Source organism: Pelobates fuscus, chromosome 2 (assembly GCF_036172605.1).
Source record: "Pelobates fuscus isolate aPelFus1 chromosome 2, aPelFus1.pri, whole genome shotgun sequence".
Lineage (NCBI taxonomy): Eukaryota > Metazoa > Chordata > Amphibia > Anura > Pelobatidae > Pelobates > Pelobates fuscus.
In genome coordinates, this window is record NC_086318.1 from 287,869,852 (window position 1) to 287,885,462 (window position 15,611).

A 15,611-nucleotide genomic window follows, 5' to 3' on the forward strand; every position below is an offset into this window, starting at 1 on the left:
AAGACAAGACGCTTCTGGATAGGGAAAAAAGTGGTCTGATTATGACATCATAATGCAAAAAAGAAATAAACAAAAGCTTACGGCACCTGAGGTTCCTAGTTGGTCTCCCATACAAGTACTAACCAGGCCCGAGTCTGGATGGCTTCCGAGATCTGATGAGATCAGGCATTTTCAGACTGGTATGGCCGTAAGTGAAATTAAGAGAATGCAATCTCGCTAATGTTGGTAGAATATCAAACTCTGGTTGCGACAAAAGACAAGACGCTTCTGGATAGGGAAAAAAGTGGTCTGATTATGACATCATAATGCAAAAAAGAAATAAACAAAAGCTTACGGCACCTGAGGTTCCTAGTTGGTCTCCCATACAAGTACTAACCAGGCCCGAGTCTGGATGGCTTCCGAGATCTGACGAGATCAGGCATTTTCAGACTGGTATGGCCGTAAGTGAAATTAAGAGAATGCGATCTCGCTAATGTTGGTAGAATATCAAACTCTGGTTGCGACAAAAGACAAGACGCTTCTGGATTGGGAAAAAAGTGGTCTGATTATGACATCATAATGCAAAAAAGAAATAAACAAAAGCTTACGGCACCTGAGGTTCCTAGTTGGTCTCCCATAGGGAAAAAAGTGGTCTGATTATGACATAATAATGCAAAAAAGAAATAAACAAAAGCTTACGGCACCTGAGGTTCCTAGTTGGTCTCCCATACAAGTACTAACCAAGCCCGAGTCTGAATGGCTTCCGAGATCTGACGAGATCAGGCATTTTCAGACTGGTATGGCCGTAAGTGAAATTAAAAGAATGCGATCTCGCTAATGTTGGTAGAATATCAAACTCTGGTTGCGACAAAAGACAAGACGCTTCTGGATAGGGAAAAAAGTGGTCTGATTATGACATCATAATGCAAAAAAGAAATAAACAAAAGCTTACGGCACCTGAGGTTCCTAGTTGGTCTCCCATACAAGTACTAACCAGGCCCGAGTCGGGTTGGCTTCCGAGATCTGACGAGATCAGGCATTTTCAGACTGGTATGGCCGTAAGTGAAATTAAGAGAATGCGATCTCGCTAATGTTGGTAGAATATCAAACTCTGGTTGCGACAAAAGACAAGACGCTTCTGGATAGGGAAAAAAGTGGTCTGATTATGACATCATAATGCAAAAAAGAAATAAACAAAAGCTTACGGCACCTGAGGTTCCTAGTTGGTCTCCCATACAAGTACTAACCAGGCCTGAGTCTGGATGGCTTCCAAGATCTGGCATTTTCAGACTGGTATGGCCGTAAGTGAAATTAAGAGAATGCGATCTCGCTAATGTTGGTAGAATATCAAACTCTGGTTGCGACAAAAGACAAGATGCTTCTGGATAGGGAAAAAAGTGGTCTGATTATGACATCATAATGCAAAAAAGAAATAAACAAAAGCTTACGGCACCTGAGGTTCCTAGTTGGTCTCCCATACAAGTACTAACCAGGCCCAAGTCTGGATGGCTGACGAGATCTGATGAGATCAGGCATTTTCAGACTGGTATGGCCATAATTGAAATTAAGAGAATGCAATCTCGCTAATGTTGGTAGAATATCAAACTCTGGTTTCGACAAAAGACAAGACGCTTCTGGATAGGGAAAAAAGTGGTCTGATTATGACATCATAATGCAAAAAAGAAATAAACAAAAGCTTACGGCACCTGAGGTTCCTAGTTAGTCTCCCATACAAGTACTAACCAGGCCCGAGTCTGAATGGCTTCCAAGATCTGACGAGATCAGGCATTTTCAGACTGGTATGGCCGTAAGTGAAATTAAGAGAATGCGATCTCGCTAATGTTTAATAGAATATAAAACTCTGGTTGCGACAAAAGACAAGACGCTTCTGGATAGGGAAAAAAGTGGTCTGATTATGACATCATAATGCAAAAAAGAAATAAACAAAAGCTTACGGCACCTGAGGTTCCTGGTTGGTCTCCCATACAAGTACTAACCATGCCCGAGTCTGGATGGCTTCCGAGATCTGACGAGATCAGGCATTTTCAGACTGGTATGGCCGTAAGTGAAATTAAGAGAATGCGATCTCGCTAATGTTGGTAGAATATCAAACTCTGGTTGCGACAAAAGACAAGACGCTTCTGGATTAGGAAAAAAGTGGTCTGATTATGACATCATAATGCAAAAAAGAAATAAACAAAAGCTTACGGCACCTGAGGTTCCTAGTTGGTCTCCCATAGGGAAAAAAGTGGTCTGATTATGACATCATAATGCAAAAAAGAAATAAACAAAAGCTTACGGCACCTGAGGTTCCTAGTTGGTCTCCCATACAAGTACTAACCAGGCCCGAGTCTGAATGGCTTCCGAGATCTGACGAGATCAGGCATTTTCAGACTGGTATGGCCGTAAGTGAAATTCAGAGAATGCGATCTCGCTAATGTTGGTAGAATATCAAACTCTGGTTGCGACAAAAGACAAGACGCTTCTGGATAGGGAAAAAAGTGGTCTGATTATGACATCATAATGCAAAAAAGAAATAAACAAAAGCTTACAGCACCTGAGGTTCCTAGTTGGTCTCCCATACAAGTACTAACCAGGCCCGAGTCTGGATGGCTTCCGAGATCTGACGAGATCAGGCATTTTCAGACTGGTATGGCCGTAAGTGAAATTAAGAGAATGCGATCTCGCTAATGTTGGTAGAATATCAAACTCTGGTTGCGACAAAAGACAAGACGCTTCTGGATAGGGAAAAAAGTGGTCTGATTATGACATCATAATGCAAAAAAGAAATAAACAAAAGCTTACGGCACCTGAGGTTCCTAGTTGGTCTCCCATACAAGTACTAACCAGACCCGAGTCTGGATGGCTTCCGAGATCTGGCATTTTCAGACTGGTATGGCCGTAAGTGAAATTAAGAGAATGCGATCTCGCTAATGTTGGTAGAATATCAAACTCTGGTTGCGACAAAAGACAAGACGCTTCTGGATAGGGAAAAAAGTGGTCTGATTATGACATCATAATGCAAAAAAGAAATAAACAAAAGCTTACGGCACCTGAGGTTCCTAGTTGGTCTCCCATACAAGTACTAACCAGGCCCAAGTCTGGATGGCTTCCGAGATCTGATGAGATCAGGCATTTTCAGACTGGTATGGCCGTAAGTGAAATTAAGAGAATGCGATCTCGCTAATGTTGGTAGAATATCAAACTCTGGTTGCGACAAAAGACAAGACGCTTCTGGATAGGGAAAAAAGTGGTCTGATTATGACATCATAATGCAAAAAAGAAATAAACAAAAGCTTACGGCACCTGAGGTTCCTAGTTGGTCTCCCATACAAGTACTAACCAGTCCCGAGTCTGAATGGCTTCCGAGATCTGACGAGATCAGGCATTTTCAGACTGGTATGGCCGTAAGTGAAATTAAGAGAATGCGATCTCGCTAATGTTGGTAGAATATCAAACTCTGGTTGCGACAAAAGACAAGACACTTCTGGATAGGGAAAAAAGTGGTCTGATTATGACATCATAATGCAAAAAAGAAATAAACAAAAGCTTACGGCACCTGAGGTTCCTAGTTGGTCTCCCATACAAGTACTAACCAGGCCCAAGTCTGGATGGCTTCCGAGATCTGATGAGATCAGGCATTTTCAGACTGGTATGGCCGTAAGTGAAATTAAGAGAATGCGATCTCGCTAATGTTGGTAGAATATCAAACTCTGGTTGCGACAAAAGACAAGACGCTTCTGGATAGGGAAAAAAGTGGTCTGATTATGACATCATAATGCAAAAAAGAAATAAACAAAGGCTTACGGCAACTGAGGTTCCTAGTTGGTCTCCCATACAAGTACTAACCAGGCCCGAGTCTGAATAGCTTCAGAGATCTGACGAGATCAGGCATTTTCAGACTGGTATGGCCGTAAGTGAAATTCAGAGAATGCGATCTCGCTAATGTTGGTAGAATATCAAACTCTGGTTGCGACAAAAGACAAGACGCTTCTGGATAGGGAAAAAAGTGGTCTGATTATGACATCATAATGCAAAAAAGAAATAAACAAAAGCTTACGGCACCTGAGGTTCCTAGTTGGTCTCCCATACAAGTACTAACCAGACCAGAGTCTGGATGGTTTCCGAGATCTGACGAGAACAGGCATTTTCAGACTGGTATGGCCGTAAGTGAAATTAAGAGAATGCGATCTCGCTAATGTTTAATAGAATATAAAACTCTGGTTGCGACAAAAGACAAGACGCTTCTGGATAGGGAAAAAAGTGGTCTGATTATGACATCATAATGCAAAAAAGAAATAAACAAAAGCTTACAGCACCTGAGGTTCCTAGTTGGTCTCCCATACAAGTACAAACCAGGCCCGAGTCTGGATGGCTTCCGAGATCTGACGAGATCAGGCATTTTCAGACTGGTATGGCCGTAAGTGAAATTAAGAGAATGCGATCTCGCTAATGTTGGTAGAATATCAAACTCTGGTTGCGACAAAAGACAAGACTCTTCTGGATAGGGAAAAAAGTGGTCTGATTATGACATCATAATGCAAAAAAGAAATAAACAAAGCTTACGGCACCTGAGGTTCCTAGTTGGTCTCCCATACAAGTACTAACCATGCCCGAGTCTGGATGGCTTCCGAGATCTGACGAGATCAGGCATTTTCAGACTTGTATGGCCGTAAGTGAAATTAAGAGAATGCGATCTCGCTAATGTTGGTAGAATATCAAACTCTGGTTGCGACAAAAGACAAGACGCTTCTGGATTGGGAAAAAAGTGGTCTGATTATGACATCATAATGCAAAAAAGAAATAAACAAAAGCTTACGGCACCTGAGGTTCCTAGTTGGTCTCCCATAGGGAAAAAAGTGGTCTGATTATGACATCATAATGCAAAAAAGAAATAAACAAAAGCTTACGGCACCTGAGGTTCCTAGTTGGTCTCCCATACAAGTACTAACCAGGCCCGAGTCTGGATGGCTTCCGAGATCTGACGAGATCAGGCATTTTCAGACTGGTATGGCCGTAAGTGAAATTAATAGAATGCGATCTCGCTAATGTTGGTAGAATATCAAACTCTGGTTGCGACAAAAGACAAGACGCTTCTGGATAGGGAAAAAAGTGGTCTGATTATGACATCATAATGCAAAAAAGAAATAAACAAAAGCTTACGGCACCTGAGGTTCCTAGTTGGTCTCCCATACAAGTACTAACCAGGCCCGAGTCTGGATGGCTTCCGAGAACTTACGAGATCAGGCATTTTCAGACTGGTATGGCCGTAAGTGAAACTAAGAGAATACGATCTCGCTAATGTTGGTAGAATATCAAACTCTGGTTTACAAAAGACAAGACGCTTCTGGATAAGGAAAAAAGTGGTCTGATTATGACATCATAATGCAAAAAAGAAATAAACAAAAGCTTACGGCACCTGAGGTTCCTAGTTGGTCTCCCATACAAGTACTAACCAGGCCCGAGTCTTGATGGCTTCCGAGATCTGATGAGATCAGGCATTTTCAGACTGGTATTGCCGTAAGTGAAATTAATAGAATGCGAACTCGCTAATGTTGGTAGAATATCAAACTCTGGTTGCGACAAAAGACAAGACGCTTCTGGATAGGGAAAAAAGTGGTCTGATTATGACATCATAATGCAAAAAAGAAATAAACAAAAGCTTACGGCACCTGAGGTTCCTAGTTGGTCTCCCATACAAGTACTAACCAGGCCCGAGTCTGGATGGCTTCCGAGAACTTACGAGATCAGGCATTTTCAGACTGGTATGGCCGTAAGTGAAACTAAGAGAATACGATCTTGCTAATGTTGGTAGAATATCAAACTCTGGTTGCGACAAAAGACAAGACGCTTCTGGATAGGGAAAAAAGTGGTCTGATTATGACATCATAATGCAAAAAAGAAATAAACAAAAGCTTACGGCACCTGAGGTTCCTAGTTGGTCTCCCATAGGGAAAAAAGTGGTCTGATTATGACATCATAATGCAAAAAATAAATAAACAAAAGCTTACGGCACCTGAGGTTCCTAGTTGGTCTCCCATACATGTACTAACCAGGCCCGAGTCTGGATGGCTTCCGAGATCTGATGAGATCAGGCATTTTCAGACTGGTATAGCCGTAAATGAAATTAAGAGAATGCGATCTCGCTAATGTTGGTAGAATATCAAACTCTGGTTGCGACAAAAGACAAGACACTTCTGGATAGGGAAAAAAGTGGTCTGATTATGACATCATAATGCAAAAAAGAAATAAACAAAAGCTTACGGCACCTGAGGTTCCTAGTTGGTCTCCCATACAAGTACTAACCAGTCCCGAGTCTGAATGGCTTCCGAGATCTGACGAGATCAGGCATTTTCAGACTGGTATAGCCGTAAGTGAAATTAAGAGAATGCGATCTCGCTAATGTTGGTAGAATATCAAACTCTGGTTGCGACAAAAGACAAGACACTTCTGGATAGGGAAAAAAGTGGTCTGATTATGACATCATAATGCAAAAAAGAAATAAACAAAAGCTTACGGCAAATGAGGTTCCTAGTTGGTCTCCCATACAAGTACTAACCAGGCCCAAGTCTGGATGACTTCCGAGATCTGATGAGATCAGGCATTTTCAGACTGGTATGGCCGTAAGTGAAATTAAGAGAATGCGATCTCGCTAATGTTGGTAGAATATCAAACTCTGGTTGCGACAAAAGACAAGACGCTTCTGGATAGGGAAAAAAGTGGTCTGATTATGACATCATAATGCAAAAAAGAAATAAACAAAGGCTTACGGCAACTGAGGTTCCTAGTTGGTCTCCCATACAAGTACTAACCAGGCCCGAGTCTGAATGGCTTCAGAGATCTGACGAGATCAGGCATTTTCAGACTGGTATGGCCGTAAGTGAAATTCAGAGAATGCGATCTCGCTAATGTTGGTAGAATATCAAACTCTGGTTGCGACAAAAGACAAGACGCTTCTGGATAGGGAAAAAAGTGGTCTGATTATGACATCATAATGCAAAAAAGAAATAAACAAAAGCTTACGGCACCTGAGGTTCCTAGTTGGTCTCCCATACAAGTACTAACCAGACCAGAGTCTGGATGGTTTCCGAGATCTGACGAGAACAGGCATTTTCAGACTGGTATGGCCGTAAGTGAAATTAAGAGAATGCGATCTCGCTAATGTTTAATAGAATATAAAACTCTGGTTGCGACAAAAGACAAGACGCTTCTGGATAGGGAAAAAAGTGGTCTGATTATGACATCATAATGCAAAAAAGAAATAAACAAAAGCTTACAGCACCTGAGGTTCCTAGTTGGTCTCCCATACAAGTACAAACCAGGCCCGAGTCTGGATGGCTTCCGAGATCTGACGAGATCAGGCATTTTCAGACTGGTATGGCCGTAAGTGAAATTAAGAGAATGCGATCTCGCTAATGTTGGTAGAATATCAAACTCTGGTTGCGACAAAAGACAAGACTCTTCTGGATAGGGAAAAAAGTGGTCTGATTATGACATCATAATGCAAAAAAGAAATAAACAAAGCTTACGGCACCTGAGGTTCCTAGTTGGTCTCCCATACAAGTACTAACCATGCCCGAGTCTGGATGGCTTCCGAGATCTGACGAGATCAGGCATTTTCAGACTTGTATGGCCGTAAGTGAAATTAAGAGAATGCGATCTCGCTAATGTTGGTAGAATATCAAACTCTGGTTGCGACAAAAGACAAGACGCTTCTGGATTGGGAAAAAAGTGGTCTGATTATGACATCATAATGCAAAAAAGAAATAAACAAAAGCTTACGGCACCTGAGGTTCCTAGTTGGTCTCCCATAGGGAAAAAAGTGGTCTGATTATGACATCATAATGCAAAAAAGAAATAAACAAAAGCTTACGGCACCTGAGGTTCCTAGTTGGTCTCCCATACAAGTACTAACCAGGCCCGAGTCTGGATGGCTTCCGAGATCTGTCGAGATCAGGCATTTTCAGACTGGTATGGCCGTAAGTGAAATTAATAGAATGCGATCTCGCTAATGTTGGTAGAATATCAAACTCTGGTTGCGACAAAAGACAAGACGCTTCTGGATAGGGAAAAAAGTGGTCTGATTATGACATCATAATGCAAAAAAGAAATAAACAAAAGCTTACGGCACCTGAGGTTCCTAGTTGGTCTCCCATACAAGTACTAACCAGGCCCGAGTCTGGATGGCTTCCGAGAACTTACGAGATCAGGCATTTTCAGACTGGTATGGCCGTAAGTGAAACTAAGAGAATACGATCTCGCTAATGTTGGTAGAATATCAAACTCTGGTTTACAAAAGACAAGACGCTTCTGGATAAGGAAAAAAGTGGTCTGATTATGACATCATAATGCAAAAAAGAAATAAACAAAAGCTTACGGCACCTGAGGTTCCTAGTTGGTCTCCCATACAAGTACTAACCAGGCCCGAGTCTGGATGGCTTCCGAGATCTGATGAGATCAGGCATTTTCAGACTGGTATTGCCGTAAGTGAAATTAATAGAATGCGAACTCGCTAATGTTGGTAGAATATCAAACTCTGGTTGCGACAAAAGACAAGACGCTTCTGGATAGGGAAAAAAGTGGTCTGATTATGACATCATAATGCAAAAAAGAAATAAACAAAAGCTTACGGCACCTGAGGCTCCTAGTTGGTCTCCCATACAAGTACTAACCAGGCCCGAGTCTGGATGGCTTCCGAGAACTTACGAGATCAGGCATTTTCAGACTGGTATGGCCGTAAGTGAAACTAAGAGAATACGATCTCGCTAATGTTGGTAGAATATCAAACTCTGGTTGCGACAAAAGACAAGACGCTTCTGGATAGGGAAAAAAGTGGTCTGATTATGACATCATAATGCAAAAAAGAAATAAACAAAAGCTTACGGCACCTGAGGTTCCTAGTTGGTCTCCCATAGGGAAAAAAGTGGTCTGATTATGACATCATAATGCAAAAAATAAATAAACAAAAGCTTACGGCACCTGAGGTTCCTAGTTGGTCTCCCATACATGTACTAACCAGGCCCGAGTCTGGATGGCTTCCGAGATCTGATGAGATCAGGCATTTTCAGACTGGTATAGCCGTAAATGAAATTAAGAGAATGCGATCTCGCTAATGTTGGTAGAATATCAAACTCTGGTTGCGACAAAAGACAAGACGCTTCTGGATAGGGAAAAAAGTGGTCTGATTATGACATCATAATGCAAAAAAGAAATAAACAAAAGCTTACGGCACCTGAGGTTCCTAGTTGGTCTCCCATACAAGTACTAACCAGGCCCGAGTCTGAATGGCTTCCGAGATCTGACGAGATCAGGCATTTTCAGACTGGTATGGCCGTAAGTGAAATTAAGAGAATGCAATCTCGCTAATGTTGGTAGAATATCAAACTCTGTTTGCGACAAAAGACAAGACGCTTCTGGATAGGGAAAAAAGTGGTCTGATTATGACATCATAATGCAAAAAAGAAATAAACAAAAGCTTACGGCACCTGAGGTTCCTAGTTGGTCTCCCATAGGGAAAAAAGTGGTCTGATTATGACATCATAAGGCAAAAAAGAAATAAACAAAAGATTACGGCACCTGAGGTTCCTAGTTGGTCTCCCATACAAGTACTAACCAGGCCCGAGTCTGGATAGCTTCCGATATCTGGCATTTTCAGACTGGTATGGCCGTAAGTGAAATTAAAAGAATGCGATCTCGTTAATGTTGGTAGAATATCAAACTCTGGTTGCGACAAAAGACAAGATGCTTCTGGATAGGAAAAAAAGTGGTCTGATTATGACATCATAATGCAAAAAAGAAATAAACAAAAGCATACGGCACCTGAGGTTCCTAGTTGGTCTCCCATACAAGTACTAACCAGGCCAGAGTCTGGATGGCTTCCGAGATCTGACGAGATCAGGCATTTTCAGACTGGTATGGCCTTAAGGGAAATTAAGAGAATGCGTTCTCGCTAATGTTGGTAGAATATCAAACTCTGGTTGCGACAAAAGATAAGACGCTTCTGGATAGGGAAAAAAGTGGTCTGATTATGACATCATAATGCAAAAAATAAATAAACAAAAGCTTACGGCACCTGACGTTCCTAGTTGATCTCCCATAGGGAAAAAAGTGGTCTGATTATGACATCATAATGCAAAAAAGAAATAAACAAAAGCTTACCGCACCTGAGGTTCCTAGTTGGTCTCCCATACAAGTACTAACCAGGCCCAAGTCTGGATGGCTTCCGAGATCTGACGAGATCAGGCATTTTCAGACTGGTATAGCCGTAAGTGAAATTAAGAGAATGCGATCTCGCTAATGTTGGTAGAATATCAAACTCTGGTTGCGACAAAAGACAAGACGCTTCTGGATAGGGAAAAAAGTGGTCTGATTATGACATCATAATGCAAAAAAGAAATAAACAAAAGCTTACGGCACCTGAGGTTCCTAGTTGGTCTCCCATACAAGTACTAACCAGGCCCGAGTCTGAATGGCTTCCGAGATCTGACGAGATCAGGCATTTTCAGACTGGTATGGCCATAAGTGAAATCGAGAGAATGCGATCTCGTTAATGTTGGTAGAATATCAAACTCTGTTTGCGACAAAAGACAAGATGCTTCTGGATAGGGAAAAAAGTAGTCTGATTATGACATCATAATGCAAAAAAGAAATAAACAAAAGCTTAAGGCACCTGAGGTTCCTAGTTGGTCTCCCATACAAGTACTAACCAGGCCCGAGTCTGGATGGCTTCCGAGATCTGACGAGATCAGGCATTTTCAGATTGGTATGGCCGTAAGGGAAATTAAGAGAATGCGATCTCGCTAATGTTGGTAGAATATCAAACTCTGGCTGCGACAAAAGACAAGACGCTTCTGGATAGGGAAAAAAGTGGTCTGATTATGACATCATAATGCAAAAAAGAAATAAACAAAAGCTTACGGCACCTGAGGTTCCTAGTTGGTCTCCCATAGGGAAAAAAGTGGTCTGATTATGACATCATAATGCAAAAAAGAAATAAACAAAAGATTACGGCACCTGAGGTTCCTAGTTGGTCTCCCATAGGGAAAAAAGTGGTCTGATTATGACATCATAATGCAAAAAAGAAATAAACAAAAGCTTGCGGCACCTGAGGTTCCTAGTTGGTCTCCCATACAAGTACTAACCAGGCACGAGTCTGGATAGCTTCCGAGATCTGACGATATCAGGCATTTTCAGACTGGTATGGCCGTAAGTGAAATTAAGAGAATGCGATCTCGTTAATGTTGGTAGAATATCAAACTCTGGTTGCGACAAAAGACAAGATGCTTCTGGATAGGAAAAAAAGTGGTCTGATTATGACATCATAATGCAAAAAAGAAATAAACAAAAGCATACGGCACCTGAGGTTCCTAGTTGGTCTCCCATACAAGTACTAACCAGGCCAGAGTCTGGATGGCTTCCGAGATCTGACGAGATCAGGCATTTTCAGACTGGTATGGCCTTAAGGGAAATTAAGAGAATGCGTTCTCGCTAATGTTGGTAGAATATCAAACTCTGGTTGCGACAAAAGATAAGACGCTTCTGGATAGGGAAAAAAGTGGTCTGATTATGACATCATAATGCAAAAAATAAATAAACAAAAGCTTACGGCACCTTACGTTCCTAGTTGATCTCCCATAGGGAAAAAAGTGGTCTGATTATGACATCATAATGCAAAAAAGAAATAAACAAAAGCTTACCGCACCTGAGGTTCCTAGTTGGTCTCCCATACAAGTACTAACCAGGCCCAAGTCTGGATGGCTTCTGAGATCTGACGAGATCAGGCATTTTCAGACTGGTATGGCCGTAAGTGAAATCGAGAGAATGCGATCTCGTTAATGTTGGTAGAATATCAAACTCTGGTTGCGACAAAAGACAAGATGCTTCTGGATAGGGAAAAAAGTAGTCTGATTATGACATCATAATGCAAAAAAGAAATAAACAAAAGCTTAAGGCACCTGAGGTTCCTAGTTGGTCTCCCATAGGGAAAAAAGTGGTCTGATTATGACATCATAATGCAAAAAAGAAATAAACAAAAGCTTACGGCACCTGAGGTTCCTAGTTGGTCTCCCATAGGGAAAAAAGTGGTCTGATTATGACATCATAATGCAAAAAAGAAATAAACAAAAGCTTGCGGCACCTGAGGTTCCTAGTTGGTCTCCCATACAAGTACTAACCAGGCCCGAGTCTGGATGGCTTCCGAGATCTGACGAGATCAGGCATTGTCAGACTGGTATGGCCGTAAGTGAAATTAAGAGAATGCGATCTCGCTAATGTTGGTAGAATATCAAACTCTGGCTGCGACAAAAGACAAGACGCTTCTGGATAGGGAAAAAAGTGGTCTGATTATGACATCATAATGCAAAAAAGAAATAAACAAAAGCTTACGGCACCTGAGGTTCCTAGTTGGTCTCCCATAGGGAAAAAAGTGGTCTGATTATGACATCATAATGCAAAAAAGAAATAAACAAAAGCTTACGGCACCTGAGGCTCCTAGTTGGTCTCCCATAGGGAAAAAAGTGGTCTGATTATGACATCATAATGCAAAAAATAAATAAACAAAAGATTACAGCACCTGAGGTTCCTAGTTGGTCTCCCATACAAGTACTAACCAGGCCCGAGTCTGGATAGCTTCCGAGATCTGACGATATCAGGCATTTTCAGACTGGTATGGCCGTAAGTGAAATTAAGAGAATGCGATCTCGTTAATGTTGGTAGAATATCAAACTCTGGTTGCGACAAAAGACAAGATGCTTCTGGATAGGAAAAAAAGTGGTCTGATTATGACATCATAATGCAAAAAAGAAATAAACAAAAGCATACGGCACCTGAGGTTCCTAGTTGGTCTCCCATACAAGTACTAACCAGGCCAGAGTCTGGATGGCTTCCGAGATCTGATGAGATCAGGCATTTTCAGACTGGTATGGCCTTAAGTGAAATTAAGAGAATGCGTTCTCGCTAATGTTGGTAGAATATCAAACTCTGGTTGCGACAAAAGATAAGACGCTTCTGGATAGGGAAAAAAGTGGTCTGATTATGACATCATAATGCAAAAAATAAATAAACAAAAGCTTACGGCACCTGACGTTCCTAGTTGGTCTCCCATAGGGAAAAAAGTGGTCTGATTATGACATCATAATGCAAAAAAGAAATAAACAAAAGCTTACCGCACCTGAGGTTCCTAGTTGGTCTCCCATACAAGTACTAACCAGGCCCAACTCTGGATGGCTTCCGAGATCTGACGAGATCAGGCATTTTCAGACTGGTATGGCCGTAAGTGAAATCAAGAGAATGCGATCTCGTTAATGTTGGTAGAATATCAAACTCTGGTTGCGACAAAAGACAAGATGCTTCTGGATAGGGAAAAAAGTGGTCTGATTATGACATCATAATGCAAAAAAGAAATAAACAAAAGCTTACGGCACCTGAGGTTCCTAGTTGGTCTCCCATACAAGTACTAACCAGGCCCGAGTCTGGATGGCTTCCGAGATCTGACGAGATCAGGCATTTTCAGACTGGTATGGCCGTATGAGAAATTAAGAGAATGCGATCTCGCTAATGTTGGTAGAATATCAAACTCTGGCTGCGACAAAAGACAAGACGCTTCTGGATAGGGAAAAAAGTGGTCTGATTATGACATCATAATGCAAAAAAGAAATAAACAAAAGCTTACCGCACCTGAGGTTCCTAGTTGGTCTCCCATAGGGAAAAAAGTGGTCTGATTATGACATCATAATGCAAAAAAGAAATAAACAAAAGATTACGGCACCTGAGGTTCCTAGTTGGTCTCCCATAGGGAAAAAAGTGGTCTGATTATGACATCATAATGCAAAAAAGAAATAAACAAAAGCTTGCGGCACCTGAGGTTCCTAGTTGGTCTCCCATACAAGTACTAACCAGGCCTGAGGCTGGATGGCTTCCGAGATCTGACGAGATCAGGCATTTTCAGACTGGTATAGCCATAAGTGAAATTAAGAGAATGCAATCTCGCTAATGTTGGTAGAATATCAAACTCTGGTTGCGACAAAAGACAAGACGCTTCTGGATAGGGAAAAAAGTGGTCTGATTATGACATCATAATGCAAAAAAGAAATAAACAAAAGCTTACGGCACCTGAGGTTCCTAGTTGGTCTCCCATAGGGAAAAAAGTGGTCTGATTATGACATCATAATGCAAAAAAGAAATAAACAAAAGCTTACGGCACCTGAGGTTCCTAGTTGGTCTCCCATAGGGAAAAAAGTGGTCTGATTATGACATCATAATGCAAAAAAGAAATAAACAAAAGATTACGGCACCTGAGGTTCCTAGTTGGTCTCCCATAGGGAAAAAAGTGGTCTGATTATGACATCATAATGCAAAAAAGAAATAAACAAAAGCTTGCGGCACCTGAGGTTCCTAGTTGGTCTCCCATACAAGTACTAACCAGGCCTGAGGCTGGATGGCTTCCGAGATCTGACGAGATCAGGCATTTTCAGACTGGTATAGCCATAAGTGAAATTAAGAGAATGCGATCTCGCTAATGTTGGTAGAATATCAAACTCTGGTTGCGACAAAAGACAAGACGCTTCTGGATAGGGAAAAGAGTGGTCTGATTATGACATCATAATGCAAAAAAGAAATAAACAAAAGCTTACGGCACCTGAGGTTCCTAGTTGGTCTACCATAGGGAAAAAAGTGGTCTGATTATGACATCATAATGCAAAAAAGAAATAAACAAAAGCTTACGGCACCTGAGGTTCCTAGTTGGTCTCCCATAGGGAAAAAAGTGGTCTGATTATGACATCATAATGCAAAAAAGAAATAAACAAAAGATTACGGCACCTGAGGTTCCTAGTTGGTCTCCCATAGGGAAAAAAGTGGTCTGATTATGACATCATAATGCAAAAAAGAAATAAACAAAAGCTTACCGCACCTGAGGTTCCTAGTTGGTCTCCCATACAAGTACTAACCAGGCCCAACTCTGGATGGCTTCCGAGATCTGACGAGATCAGGCATTTTCAGACTGGTATGGCCGTAAGTGAAATCAAGAGAATGCGATCTCGTTAATGTTGGTAGAATATCAAACTCTGGTTGCGACAAAAGACAAGATGCTTCTGGATAGGGAAAAAAGTGGTCTGATTATGACATCATAATGCAAAAAAGAAATAAACAAAAGCTTACGGCACCTGAGGTTCCTAGTTGGTCTCCCATACAAGTACTAACCAGGCCCGAGTCTGGATGGCTTCCGAGATCTGACGAGATCAGGCATTTTCAGACTGGTATGGCCGTATGAGAAATTAAGAGAATGCGATCTCGCTAATGTTGGTAGAATATCAAACTCTGGCTGCGACAAAAGACAAGACGCTTCTGGATAGGGAAAAAAGTGGTCTGATTATGACATCATAATGCAAAAAAGAAATAAACAAAAGATTACGGCACCTGAGGTTCCTAGTTGGTCTCCCATAGGGAAAAAAGTGGTCTGATTATGACATCATAATGCAAAAAAGAAATAAACAAAAGCTTGCGGCACCTGAGGTTCCTAGTTGGTCTCCCATACAAGTACTAACCAGGCCTGAGGCTGGATGGCTTCCGAGATCTGACGAGATCAGGCATTTTCAGACTGGTATAGCCATAAGTGAAATTAAGAGAATGCGATC

General features: G+C 41.5%; 50 pseudogenes; all 50 read right to left on the reverse strand.

Moving 5' to 3' along the window:
- Positions 1-74: 74 nt before the first annotated feature.
- Positions 75-193, reverse strand: LOC134596649 (5S ribosomal RNA; annotated as a pseudogene).
- A 134-nt stretch (positions 194-327) lies between these two features.
- On the reverse strand, positions 328-446 carry LOC134593991 (5S ribosomal RNA; annotated as a pseudogene).
- Positions 447-671: 225 nt separating this feature from the next.
- On the reverse strand, positions 672-790 carry LOC134595156 (5S ribosomal RNA; annotated as a pseudogene).
- Positions 791-924: 134 nt separating this feature from the next.
- LOC134596956 (5S ribosomal RNA) lies at positions 925-1,043 on the reverse strand (annotated as a pseudogene).
- A 377-nt stretch (positions 1,044-1,420) lies between these two features.
- LOC134587972 (5S ribosomal RNA) lies at positions 1,421-1,539 on the reverse strand (annotated as a pseudogene).
- Positions 1,540-1,673: 134 nt separating this feature from the next.
- LOC134597631 (5S ribosomal RNA) lies at positions 1,674-1,792 on the reverse strand (annotated as a pseudogene).
- Positions 1,793-1,927: 135 nt separating this feature from the next.
- LOC134597597 (5S ribosomal RNA) lies at positions 1,928-2,046 on the reverse strand (annotated as a pseudogene).
- A 225-nt stretch (positions 2,047-2,271) lies between these two features.
- Positions 2,272-2,390, reverse strand: LOC134589498 (5S ribosomal RNA; annotated as a pseudogene).
- A 134-nt stretch (positions 2,391-2,524) lies between these two features.
- On the reverse strand, positions 2,525-2,643 carry LOC134594400 (5S ribosomal RNA; annotated as a pseudogene).
- Positions 2,644-3,020: 377 nt separating this feature from the next.
- On the reverse strand, positions 3,021-3,139 carry LOC134594258 (5S ribosomal RNA; annotated as a pseudogene).
- Positions 3,140-3,273: 134 nt separating this feature from the next.
- LOC134597427 (5S ribosomal RNA) lies at positions 3,274-3,392 on the reverse strand (annotated as a pseudogene).
- A 134-nt stretch (positions 3,393-3,526) lies between these two features.
- LOC134594271 (5S ribosomal RNA) lies at positions 3,527-3,645 on the reverse strand (annotated as a pseudogene).
- A 134-nt stretch (positions 3,646-3,779) lies between these two features.
- Positions 3,780-3,898, reverse strand: LOC134596250 (5S ribosomal RNA; annotated as a pseudogene).
- A 134-nt stretch (positions 3,899-4,032) lies between these two features.
- On the reverse strand, positions 4,033-4,151 carry LOC134588996 (5S ribosomal RNA; annotated as a pseudogene).
- Positions 4,152-4,286: 135 nt separating this feature from the next.
- LOC134595756 (5S ribosomal RNA) lies at positions 4,287-4,405 on the reverse strand (annotated as a pseudogene).
- Positions 4,406-4,538: 133 nt separating this feature from the next.
- Positions 4,539-4,657, reverse strand: LOC134588491 (5S ribosomal RNA; annotated as a pseudogene).
- Positions 4,658-4,882: 225 nt separating this feature from the next.
- On the reverse strand, positions 4,883-5,001 carry LOC134593992 (5S ribosomal RNA; annotated as a pseudogene).
- Positions 5,002-5,135: 134 nt separating this feature from the next.
- On the reverse strand, positions 5,136-5,254 carry LOC134597384 (5S ribosomal RNA; annotated as a pseudogene).
- Positions 5,255-5,386: 132 nt separating this feature from the next.
- On the reverse strand, positions 5,387-5,505 carry LOC134597190 (5S ribosomal RNA; annotated as a pseudogene).
- Positions 5,506-5,639: 134 nt separating this feature from the next.
- Positions 5,640-5,758, reverse strand: LOC134597385 (5S ribosomal RNA; annotated as a pseudogene).
- Positions 5,759-5,983: 225 nt separating this feature from the next.
- Positions 5,984-6,102, reverse strand: LOC134597464 (5S ribosomal RNA; annotated as a pseudogene).
- Positions 6,103-6,236: 134 nt separating this feature from the next.
- Positions 6,237-6,355, reverse strand: LOC134598224 (5S ribosomal RNA; annotated as a pseudogene).
- A 134-nt stretch (positions 6,356-6,489) lies between these two features.
- On the reverse strand, positions 6,490-6,608 carry LOC134597990 (5S ribosomal RNA; annotated as a pseudogene).
- Positions 6,609-6,742: 134 nt separating this feature from the next.
- LOC134597568 (5S ribosomal RNA) lies at positions 6,743-6,861 on the reverse strand (annotated as a pseudogene).
- Positions 6,862-6,995: 134 nt separating this feature from the next.
- LOC134588997 (5S ribosomal RNA) lies at positions 6,996-7,114 on the reverse strand (annotated as a pseudogene).
- A 135-nt stretch (positions 7,115-7,249) lies between these two features.
- LOC134595757 (5S ribosomal RNA) lies at positions 7,250-7,368 on the reverse strand (annotated as a pseudogene).
- Positions 7,369-7,501: 133 nt separating this feature from the next.
- On the reverse strand, positions 7,502-7,620 carry LOC134588492 (5S ribosomal RNA; annotated as a pseudogene).
- A 225-nt stretch (positions 7,621-7,845) lies between these two features.
- Positions 7,846-7,964, reverse strand: LOC134596240 (5S ribosomal RNA; annotated as a pseudogene).
- A 134-nt stretch (positions 7,965-8,098) lies between these two features.
- On the reverse strand, positions 8,099-8,217 carry LOC134597386 (5S ribosomal RNA; annotated as a pseudogene).
- A 132-nt stretch (positions 8,218-8,349) lies between these two features.
- Positions 8,350-8,468, reverse strand: LOC134594528 (5S ribosomal RNA; annotated as a pseudogene).
- A 134-nt stretch (positions 8,469-8,602) lies between these two features.
- On the reverse strand, positions 8,603-8,721 carry LOC134598100 (5S ribosomal RNA; annotated as a pseudogene).
- A 225-nt stretch (positions 8,722-8,946) lies between these two features.
- On the reverse strand, positions 8,947-9,065 carry LOC134597465 (5S ribosomal RNA; annotated as a pseudogene).
- A 134-nt stretch (positions 9,066-9,199) lies between these two features.
- Positions 9,200-9,318, reverse strand: LOC134589500 (5S ribosomal RNA; annotated as a pseudogene).
- Positions 9,319-9,786: 468 nt separating this feature from the next.
- LOC134589149 (5S ribosomal RNA) lies at positions 9,787-9,905 on the reverse strand (annotated as a pseudogene).
- Positions 9,906-10,130: 225 nt separating this feature from the next.
- LOC134597197 (5S ribosomal RNA) lies at positions 10,131-10,249 on the reverse strand (annotated as a pseudogene).
- Positions 10,250-10,383: 134 nt separating this feature from the next.
- LOC134594734 (5S ribosomal RNA) lies at positions 10,384-10,502 on the reverse strand (annotated as a pseudogene).
- Positions 10,503-10,636: 134 nt separating this feature from the next.
- Positions 10,637-10,755, reverse strand: LOC134588666 (5S ribosomal RNA; annotated as a pseudogene).
- Positions 10,756-11,071: 316 nt separating this feature from the next.
- On the reverse strand, positions 11,072-11,190 carry LOC134589022 (5S ribosomal RNA; annotated as a pseudogene).
- Positions 11,191-11,324: 134 nt separating this feature from the next.
- Positions 11,325-11,443, reverse strand: LOC134589150 (5S ribosomal RNA; annotated as a pseudogene).
- Positions 11,444-11,668: 225 nt separating this feature from the next.
- LOC134595004 (5S ribosomal RNA) lies at positions 11,669-11,787 on the reverse strand (annotated as a pseudogene).
- A 316-nt stretch (positions 11,788-12,103) lies between these two features.
- On the reverse strand, positions 12,104-12,222 carry LOC134597426 (5S ribosomal RNA; annotated as a pseudogene).
- A 316-nt stretch (positions 12,223-12,538) lies between these two features.
- On the reverse strand, positions 12,539-12,657 carry LOC134598060 (5S ribosomal RNA; annotated as a pseudogene).
- Positions 12,658-12,791: 134 nt separating this feature from the next.
- LOC134588881 (5S ribosomal RNA) lies at positions 12,792-12,910 on the reverse strand (annotated as a pseudogene).
- A 225-nt stretch (positions 12,911-13,135) lies between these two features.
- Positions 13,136-13,254, reverse strand: LOC134588283 (5S ribosomal RNA; annotated as a pseudogene).
- Positions 13,255-13,388: 134 nt separating this feature from the next.
- LOC134595614 (5S ribosomal RNA) lies at positions 13,389-13,507 on the reverse strand (annotated as a pseudogene).
- Positions 13,508-13,823: 316 nt separating this feature from the next.
- On the reverse strand, positions 13,824-13,942 carry LOC134589123 (5S ribosomal RNA; annotated as a pseudogene).
- A 407-nt stretch (positions 13,943-14,349) lies between these two features.
- LOC134589124 (5S ribosomal RNA) lies at positions 14,350-14,468 on the reverse strand (annotated as a pseudogene).
- Positions 14,469-14,875: 407 nt separating this feature from the next.
- LOC134588284 (5S ribosomal RNA) lies at positions 14,876-14,994 on the reverse strand (annotated as a pseudogene).
- A 134-nt stretch (positions 14,995-15,128) lies between these two features.
- On the reverse strand, positions 15,129-15,247 carry LOC134595616 (5S ribosomal RNA; annotated as a pseudogene).
- A 225-nt stretch (positions 15,248-15,472) lies between these two features.
- LOC134589126 (5S ribosomal RNA) lies at positions 15,473-15,591 on the reverse strand (annotated as a pseudogene).
- Between the last annotated feature and the right edge of the window lie 20 nt (positions 15,592-15,611).